Source organism: Echinops telfairi, unplaced genomic scaffold, assembly GCF_000313985.2.
Source record: "Echinops telfairi isolate 266 unplaced genomic scaffold, ASM31398v2 ScPeMD7_7467;HRSCAF=8505_0, whole genome shotgun sequence".
In the NCBI taxonomy this organism is placed as follows: domain Eukaryota; kingdom Metazoa; phylum Chordata; class Mammalia; order Afrosoricida; family Tenrecidae; genus Echinops; species Echinops telfairi.
The window spans coordinates 14,169,614-14,179,243 of record NW_022111367.1 but is presented as its reverse complement, the minus strand read 5'-3'; positions in this window follow the sequence as shown (position 1 = coordinate 14,179,243).

The window sequence follows — 9,630 nt, the reverse complement described above, 5'->3', positions numbered from 1 at the left end:
GAAACAACAATAGAATGTAAAACAATAGCTACAACAACAACAACACCAAAAAAATCATATAACTAGTTCAGGGTCTATTTGTTGTCCTTCACGAGTGCTTGGGGACAACACTAGAGATACATGGCAGGAATTGTGCCTGCCCTGAGCTCACTGTGCCAAAGCCAACCTCTGGGGGCATGCAGCAGAGCAGCATTGGGAGCAGAGCAATGAATTCCCCAGGGATAGATATGGTGCCAGGGCATGGCACCCCATCAGACTCAAGTCCATATTTTTGATACTTGTTCATAAGTCCCTCTTCAGACTCATGTACCACATGCAATGGTGCAGAATACAGGTAAATAGAGGTGACAGAATTATGAAGACATCTTGAATACTAACAAATAATTTGAGGGAATAAGTCAATAGACCTGAAAGATTAGACCCAGAGTCTCAGTACACACTAAGGTCAATTGGCATCACATAGTTCACAAAGACAATGTTCTGCATCCTCTATTGGTGAGTAGCAATTTGGGGGTCTTAAAAGCTTATGAGCAGCTACCTAAGGTGCAACAATTGCTCTCTCCTCCTCTAGAGGGAAAAAAAGAGGGATGAATTTTTATAAAAATATATTAAACAATCAGTCCAATGGAATAATGGACCATGCAAACAACAGTTCTACAACCCTGAAACAAGAAGAACTACATGGTGTCAAATACCTCTACCAACTGCTCTGAAAAGAATCCCAGTAGAAGATTCTGGATAGAATGGGAGAATAATATGGAACAAAACTCAAAATCTAAAATGAGATCAAGTTTATTGGTTCGATGCAGTTTTGTAGCATCTCCAAGATTATGGTCTTCAGACTCATTTCAGGTCTGGAACCAAGCCATGTTAGAATAATCAACAACTTAGGATAAAAATGGCAGCACTAATTCAGGTGCAATGGCCATATGCGTCAGAAATAAAGAGGAAGAGAAAGAATGGATACAGTAAACACAGGGAGGAAATGGAATAGTGGTGGCAATTGAAGAGATTGCAATAAACTGACTGAATAAAATGTGTATGAATTGTTAAATGTAAAACTGGTGATATGCTCTGTAAATCTACACTTAATTTACAATAAATAATAATAAAAGGATATTACTTGTAATATTGTTCCTTTATTTAAAAACCCTCAAACATTTGACTCTATGGATCATAAGTAGCTATGGATGACATTGGGAAGAATAGGAATTCCAGAATATTTAAACAGCCTGGGCACAGACCAAGAATTAATCATTCAAGCAGAGGAAAGGAATATTGAATGGTTTAAATTTTTTTAAAGGTGGGAGTCAAGGTAGTATCCTTTCACCATAATTATTAAATCTGCATTCTAAGTAAATCCGAGAAGTAAGTAATAAGGTTTGGAGGAAGGTTTCATGCATCTGGCATGACCTTGTTTGCTGAAGGCAAGGAGGACTGGAAGCACTTGCTGATGAAAATCAAAGCCTGCAATCTTCAGCATGGATTGCAGGTCAGTCTAAAGCAAACAAAATGTTCACAACCTGACCAATAGACAACTTTGTGATATTTGGATAAAATACTGAGCTGTCAGTGATTCCATTTTATATGGCTCTATAACCAATATTCATGGAAGCAGTGGGAAAAAGATTAAATGACTGATTGCATAGAGCAAATATGCTGTATAGCATCTCCTTATATTGCTAAAAAAGCAAATCTATCACTTTGAGGACTTGAGTCCTGCAACAGCTCACAATGTTTTCAATTCCCTCATTGCCATTGAGTTGATACCAATTCACAGTGACCCCATAGGAAAGGGTAGAAATGCCCTGTAAGTTTCCAGGATTCTTGATGGGAGTAGAATCATGAGAAGGGAGTGGAATGCATGAAAAGATGAACCATGAATAAGGAAGACTAAGGAAGAATCGGTGCAATTGAACCGTGATGTTTGTGAAGAACATTAGTATGCCATGGATTTCCAGAAGAACAACTCAATCTGTCTCGAAAGGAATACACCCAGCCTTAGAACTGAGGATGTCAAGAATTTGACCTATGTCCTATGGACATGTTATCAGCAGGAACCAGTCCCTGGAGAAGGACATTATGCTTGGTAAAGTAGAGGGTCAGCAAATAGGATGGATTGATACAGAGGTTGCAAAAGTAGGTTCGAACAAAGCAACAATTGTGAGAATGGTGCAATACTGTGTGGTATTGGGTCTACTGAGCATAAGATCCCCATGACTTATTTCCAATTCCATGGCACCTAACAACAACAGCACTTTCTAGTTTTAGGGCATTACTTCACTGAGCATAGGATTGTCAAGATTCAGATATCATTTTAAAACAAAACTATGAATGTGCATTCTATTGTGTCTATGCTACACAGAAGGTTGAACTACTTATATTCATTTTAATATTTAATTACCATTGTCCTAGAATAAGCTGATAGGTTGTAGCCAACTTGTCAGACATTCAGTGAGTGAGTAAAGACAATAGTAACAGGAAACAATTCCAGGTCTCAAGAAACAACATACTCACAAAAAGATGAAGAACACTAAATACAAGGAAATACATGGAAACACATGTGTGTTTCCTCCTAAAACATTAACTTCGGTTATCTCCAAAGAGAGAAACTCTAGTGGCGCAGTTGTTACTTGATTGGTTGTTAATGCAAATGCCAGTAGTGTGAACCTACCAGTAATTGTTGCGAAGGAGAAAAGATTTGACAACCTATTCCTGTAAACATGTATGGCCCAGGAAATCCTATGACTCTGGCATACATGCTTGTTATGGGTCAGCATCAACTTGATGGCATACAATTCCATTTTTGAAAATACAAGCTTACTGGGAAATCATCCTGGGAGAGTTTATCTGGTCATGGAAGGCTTCATAGTGTAGGCAGTATCTGGGCGCATGCAATTGGAAGGATTTAGAATAGGGTTTCTCAAAGTCTTGAGTGCTACAAAGTTGTAAGGAAGTACTGTAGGGATTCGAGAAATTCTACTGGTCTTCTCATGAATAGAAAGGTTCAACAATGCATAATACAGTTCACACAGCAGAGACTATCTCACTCAATATATCTATAATATCATCTGAATTGAGGGAAATGAAAGGGAAGCACGGCCCCAGAGCAAAGGCAGTGAGGAGAGAATGTCTACAGTGAACAGTGGACGCCAATCACACCAATTAAGCAAACTCACAGGACTTAGGGAATCTCTGGGGGCCACTCAGCCCTCCACTAATACACTCCTGAGAATGTTATACTCTTCTGCGGGTGGAGCCGATCGAAATGAGAAAAACACCATTAAAGCTGTTTCGGTTGACTTGCATTACTTCAGACTTAATTCTCTTTAATTTTATTCCCTGGGATTATTTAAAATGCTCCCATTTTAATCAAGACTATTTACTGCATTTTAGAAGTCTCTTCTGCATAACATAATACCACATGTGTATAATGATATTTTGAATGTCTAATTTGATGCTTTTAAAAAAACGGACTCTATAGAAAAATGATTACTGTATACTCAGTTCTCTCTGATAAACCAGATTAGTGAGGCCTGGTTTAAGGAAAAAATAATTAAAGGGATAAAATATTAATCTCCAGTGAAATTTCTGCCACAGAGTGTGAAAATATATCTTGGCAAATGATCTCCATGCAGAAGGTGGACCTGCATGGAATTAGTGGACGCAAATCCATTGACCAGAACAATAAAATGCCCTTCTCTTTGAAATACAAATAGATATATCTCTGCCATTGCAACCACCTCAGAGAATAGAGGTTGGGTCCAAATTCTCCTTGCAGTTACACATGATTAACGGTGAAAATAAATCAGATTAATTTCCTTTATGACTTCCCATTGTCCATGGGAAATTTCATAGTGAAAAAGGTATGCTTTGACCATACTCACATTTTAAAAATGATTTAACTTGGCTGTCAGTGTACAGAGGATGGGACATAACGGTCTAACATTTTCCAAAGGTATTTCTGGACTACACACTGACTCTCCCAAGATTTCAATCCCCAATTACCTAGTTTACTGGGGATGCTGTCCAAAAAGCTTCTTTGATTTACCAGGATAGGCCTGTACTTTGACAGAATACACCAATAAATTGCAAGGTCTGGAATGACCTGGCAGATACACTAAGCAAATAGGTCTCAATAGTCCAGCGGGAACATTTGAAACATCTTCAGTAACTACAGAAAGGAAGAGGAGATATTTGTCTTCCTTAGCCCAGGCAGTTACAAATGTGTGGGTGGTTAGCACAGTTGGGCAGAACATGTACTAATGAGACCTAGGTCACAGGCCTGATTTCTGTGTGGGTCACTGAAATCTCTTCTAATACATGGCCACAGTATCCTTGTGAGTAAATCTTTGGGAGCTCAAGGGAGCTCAGTGGAAATTTTGTAAATGTAACACAACAAAGTAAGACCAGGAAAATCACAAGCCCTCCTGACGAGCTAGGAATGACATAGGCAAAGAGGCCCATTAACAGAACAATTTTTTACATGGTGGGTCCTGTGTTCCTACCAATTTACCTTCAGGTGGTGAAAGAACTCATTCCGTTGAAAAAGAACACTTTTGTGAAAATGGATGATTGAGTGAAAATTAATGGCCAGCTTATGCGCAGTCACATAAATAAGCAACTTTTGATTATTGTTTTTACTTTCACACCTGTTTCTTTTTCTGTATAGAGAAAGGCTAGAGTCAAAAGTGAGCTTGTAAACAGTGGAAGAAATATCAGAAACTACACTTTATATACCACCGCCTCATAATGAGAGTGTTAATGGACAAGTCAACCCTTCAAGAGTTGCCCCCCACCCCAGCCCCCAATTCTGAGTAGAATTTTAAGGCCTTGCTGGTCAAAGTGTGATCTGTAAGGTCAATACCATGAGCATCAACAGCACCGAGGAGCTAGGCTGAAATGTAGAATCTCAGGATTTTCTGCAGATGTTTTGATTCAAAATCTGTGTAATAACGATGTCCAAGTGACATTTTATTTTCATGACCATTGTTGTTTTAATAATATGATAAAAGCTCAGCCTAGAACTTTGAGGATCTGGTGGTCCTACGGCCCGGTTGAAGGTTACAAGGTATTTATTTCAGTCTTATTACTAACCAATAGCACATGCAGGCGGCTTTTTTGCAATTAGAGATTCTGGCAATGGAGAACACCATATCATGTCTTCTGGATCACCTGTCCTCAATAGCCGGTTCTTGAGGAGCCAGACCACTGTTTTATAAGTTAGACAACAGCCTGGGGGGATGTTGGGGTTGACTTGTTTGATGACAGTTCTTTTCAAGGCAAAGGGCATTTCAGGTGGTGTCACAGTGCTCAGGACATCTAAATGAGCAGCATGGGACGACAGCTAACAACAGTTTTCTGGTTCCGCATGTTCTTTTACCTTAGAGTGAGAATCAAAGGCTGCCACTGAATATAAATAGGATACATCATTTATTTGTTGGCCAATTTGTTGGCCATTTATTTGTTGGTAAACTGAAATGGCTTACCTGTACTATCATGCAATGTGTTCACAGCATGTAAAATCATCATTTGAATTTGCTGTTCTGTCTCTGGAGTGGATAGCCTCCATTTGTGTGGGTACTCATTGCTGAATAAAAATGGTAAATATTGAAATACTATAGTCTTTGATGGTTTCTTGAAGTAACTCTTTTCAAGAGCTTGGAAACAGTGAGTACATATGGGACATAAGAATCGGATGAAAAAATAATACAGCAGTATTTCTGCATTTTAAAATCCAATTTAGTACTAAGAATGAAGCAGCATGTAGAAAAGGTTTAGAGGTCTTGGCTCAATCCATCAAGAAAACCGATAGTAGAATTTAGAATTATAGCTTAGTATCTTGGTTTCAATATTTAATGAAGTAAATATATATGGTTCAAACTGCAATCATTTTCATTTGAGACATACATTTCTATCTGAAAGGCTGAACATGTGAAACTCATTTCTAACCTAAATCCTTGCCCCTATTGTTCTCTTACTTAGTTTTTTAAAAATTGTATGGTAGGGTTAGCAGTGTTATGCTGTGCTGTCTTTTCCAAGAAAGACAAAATGTAGGACAAAGGTCATCAAAAATAGTAAGTCGTTTTTGTGATTTAGTAAAAAATCTATCCGCCTTATTGTTCCTTCTTCGTGGGTGGCTGGCCGCTGCCAATAGTGCTGTATAAGGAAGATGGAGTCATTACCTGCTGTCCAGGATTGACCATTTCTTCTGTCCAGACCTCTGACTGCTTGTGTACTGTGAAATCGTTATCTGTGCTCTAAAGCACCAAGCTTTCAGGGGTAGAAATGGCCGCCCGTGGGGCCAGGCCAGAAGAACACAGGAAACAAACCTAAGTTACTACGGAAGCAGACTAAGCATTCAACTGGCTACCAGTTCAGATCAACCAGCCATGCTGTCTGCACCCAACTTTTCTTTGCCACAGGCTGCTACCGCACATTCCACAGTAATTTTCAAATACACTATTAGAGCTGGTTTATGTCTCTTCTGATTTGGCAGACACACAGTATACTTACAGCAATGAAAGAACGTTGCTATTATCTACAAAAGCAACTTGGAAAAATGGGCCACAAGCTAGAAATTCCCACTTGTGACCTTTTCTCCATCACAAAAGATGAGAACTCTGACAAATACTTTCTGAAAAAATGACAGGAAGTGAGACAAATATGGACTGAATTTCTTTACCGATATAGCTCAAGCAAGAGACCTATGTTAATGAAGAGTCGTGAAAAAAATTTAAACAGATTCTAACTTCCTAGAGAAAAATGAATTTATAGAATTTTGGTGATTTTTGGTCTACCTCTACTATGATTAGAATATCAATTTTCTTAAATAGAAGCTTTCTCTAATTTTTTTTGGTTTTGATCTTCTATCAGGAACTTGGGAGGGAAGGTTGTATCCCCTTGAGAGTCATCTCTTTCAATATGCCGTCAAAAGTTCTGATCAAATTAATGCCTTTGGAATTCACTTTAGCTGTTTACTCTTATAATAGCTATCAGGCTATTCAAAAGTTAACAGCAATAAATATGCCTTTTAGCAGACTCTCAAGCTATTATAATTGCAAAAGATAAATAGTCTCCTGTCGTTACTTTTCTTAGTCTCTTTTCCCCTTAGGCTCCTCTCCCTACTTTTCCCCCAATAATATTGCTTCGTTCCAAGATTTCACGCCCATATAAATCCATTGAAGCTGAAATAAGGAAGCTCCAGATAAAATTTATTAATTGTATCTTTGATATGGGTAGTCTTTTCAAGAAAGAATGGAGTATTGTTATTATTGTTCCTTTAGCTGACCAAATGTTATCATGATCGGTGGGGGCAGGGAAATGATTTATGACTCTTCATATATTCTCTCATCATGTCAATTATGAACATAAATGACATTTGTTTAGAAAACAGAGTGACATTACATATATCAGCATGTTGTTTCACAGATACTCTTATCTGATCATGCTACTTCATATAGAATTATTCTTTGCCAACATACACCTTTTATAGCCCTCACCTAAGAGTGACAGTACAAATTTCACACATACATTTATTTTGTTTTGATTTTTAAGATTTATACCACTGTGGCCTCTGGGGAAATGCACAGACAGAAGGTTTATGCACCGACAAGCTTCTCGACAACATTCCAAAGAGGACATTGTTTAAAACAGAGTCTTGACAAAAGACTGGAGCTTCAATGTTTTCTTTACATGAAAACCATTCATTTTCCCTCAGTTTCATGTAATGCTATTGACTGATTTTAGTGGTAGATGATAATGTATTTTAACACAAAATTGTAGAGAAAAATTTGTCCATTACCCAATAAATGCATAACATCTAGCTGTCAACCCTATTCTTAGACTATAAGCCAATAATTATTCTAAAGTCAATGTTTATATAGAAATATGTTATTTAAAATAATAATATAGAACATTTTGCAAATATATTTTTCAGGACATCTTCTGTGGTGTGAAATGATATATAATCCAAGATATGAGTATATTTTAAGGCATTTTTATTGTTTGGAATTAACCACTCCTCTTACATTAACAGATAACTTTAAATTGTGTCTTGCAATTACCATGCAAAGTTCAAAGATAATGTTCAAAAGAACAGATGTTTATGAAATGAAGCTCTATCTTTGCAACATCCATAAAAAGTGAATTTAAGGCCTTACTATATTTGTGATGTCTCAAAAACATGAAATCATAAAATGTAAGAGCTGGAGGAGACATTTGAGATTCCTATCCCAATACCATCATTCTGAAATTGAGGAATCTGAGAGCTAGAGATGTTCATTGACTTTCCCAAGGTCATCGATTTAGTTATTGGCAGACTGGGAATTAAATATACTGCCCAACCCATATTTCATTCCTGCCATAAAGGGCTGGGCACTGTGATACCTCTGCAATGATATCTTTAAAGATGCACACCTGGATCTACAAGTCGTTCATTCTACTGAGAATAAAATAAATTGTACATAAAGCCTTTCATTGTGGTAGGTTAACAAGTTTCTGAGACAAGACAATTCAGTGCCTGCCATGTAAGCCAAATTAGTGATGTCTGTCCTGTTACTCACTGTCATTGACTAAATTCTGACTCATAATGATTGAAGGAAGGCTTATTACAACTAGCAATATGCAGATGATATATTGGTTGCTGAAAGGGAGGAGGATTTGAAGCACCTGCTGATTAAAATCAAGAATTACAGCCTTCAGTATGGCTACAATTCAGTGTAAAGAAAACAAAAATTCTCACAACTGGACCAATAGGGAATATCGTGGTAAATAGAGAAAAGCTTGAAGAGGTCAAGGATTTTGTCTTGCTTGGATTCATAATCAATCAATTCATAATCGTGGAAGCAGCAGTCAAGAGATCAAATGACGCATTACCATGGGCAAATCTGCTGCACAAGATCTCTTCAAAGTGTTGAAAAAGAAGGATGTTACTTTGAGAGCTGAGGTGCACCTGACCCAAACCATGGTATTTTCAATTGCCTCATACTCATGTGAAAGTTGGACATTGTATAAAAATACTGAAGAAGAAAAACACATTTGAATTATGGTGCTGGAGAAGAATATTGAAAGTACTGTGGTCCGCCAACAGAACACGCAAATCTGTCTTGGAAGAAGGACAGTTAGAAGGGTTCTTGAAGGTAAGGATGGTGGGACTTCATCTCAAGCACTTTGTGCATGTTGTCAGGAAATTTCAGTCCCTAGAGAAGGACATCATGCTTCATAAAGTATAGGGAACAGCAAAAAAGGGAAGGCTTTGAAAAGATGGATTGATACAATGGCCGCAACAGTGGGCTCAAACATAAGAACAAATGTGAGGATGATGCAGGACTGGACAGTGTCTTTTTCTGTTGTTCAGAGTCACTGTGATTGGGCATCTACTCAACATCACCTACAACACCAGTGATCCTCTAGGACAGAGCAGAGCTGCTCCACCGGGATTCCATCTGGGATCTTAAAGGCTTGAAGACAAACAAGCGGCCATCTAGCTGAGAAGCATCAAAGCCCACATGGAAGTAGCACACCAGCCTGTCTGACCATGAGGTGCAGAAGGGACCAGTTATCAGACATCAAAGAACTAAAAATCAGATCAGTGGGTGCCCACCTTCCTGATACGATCACTGAAAACAA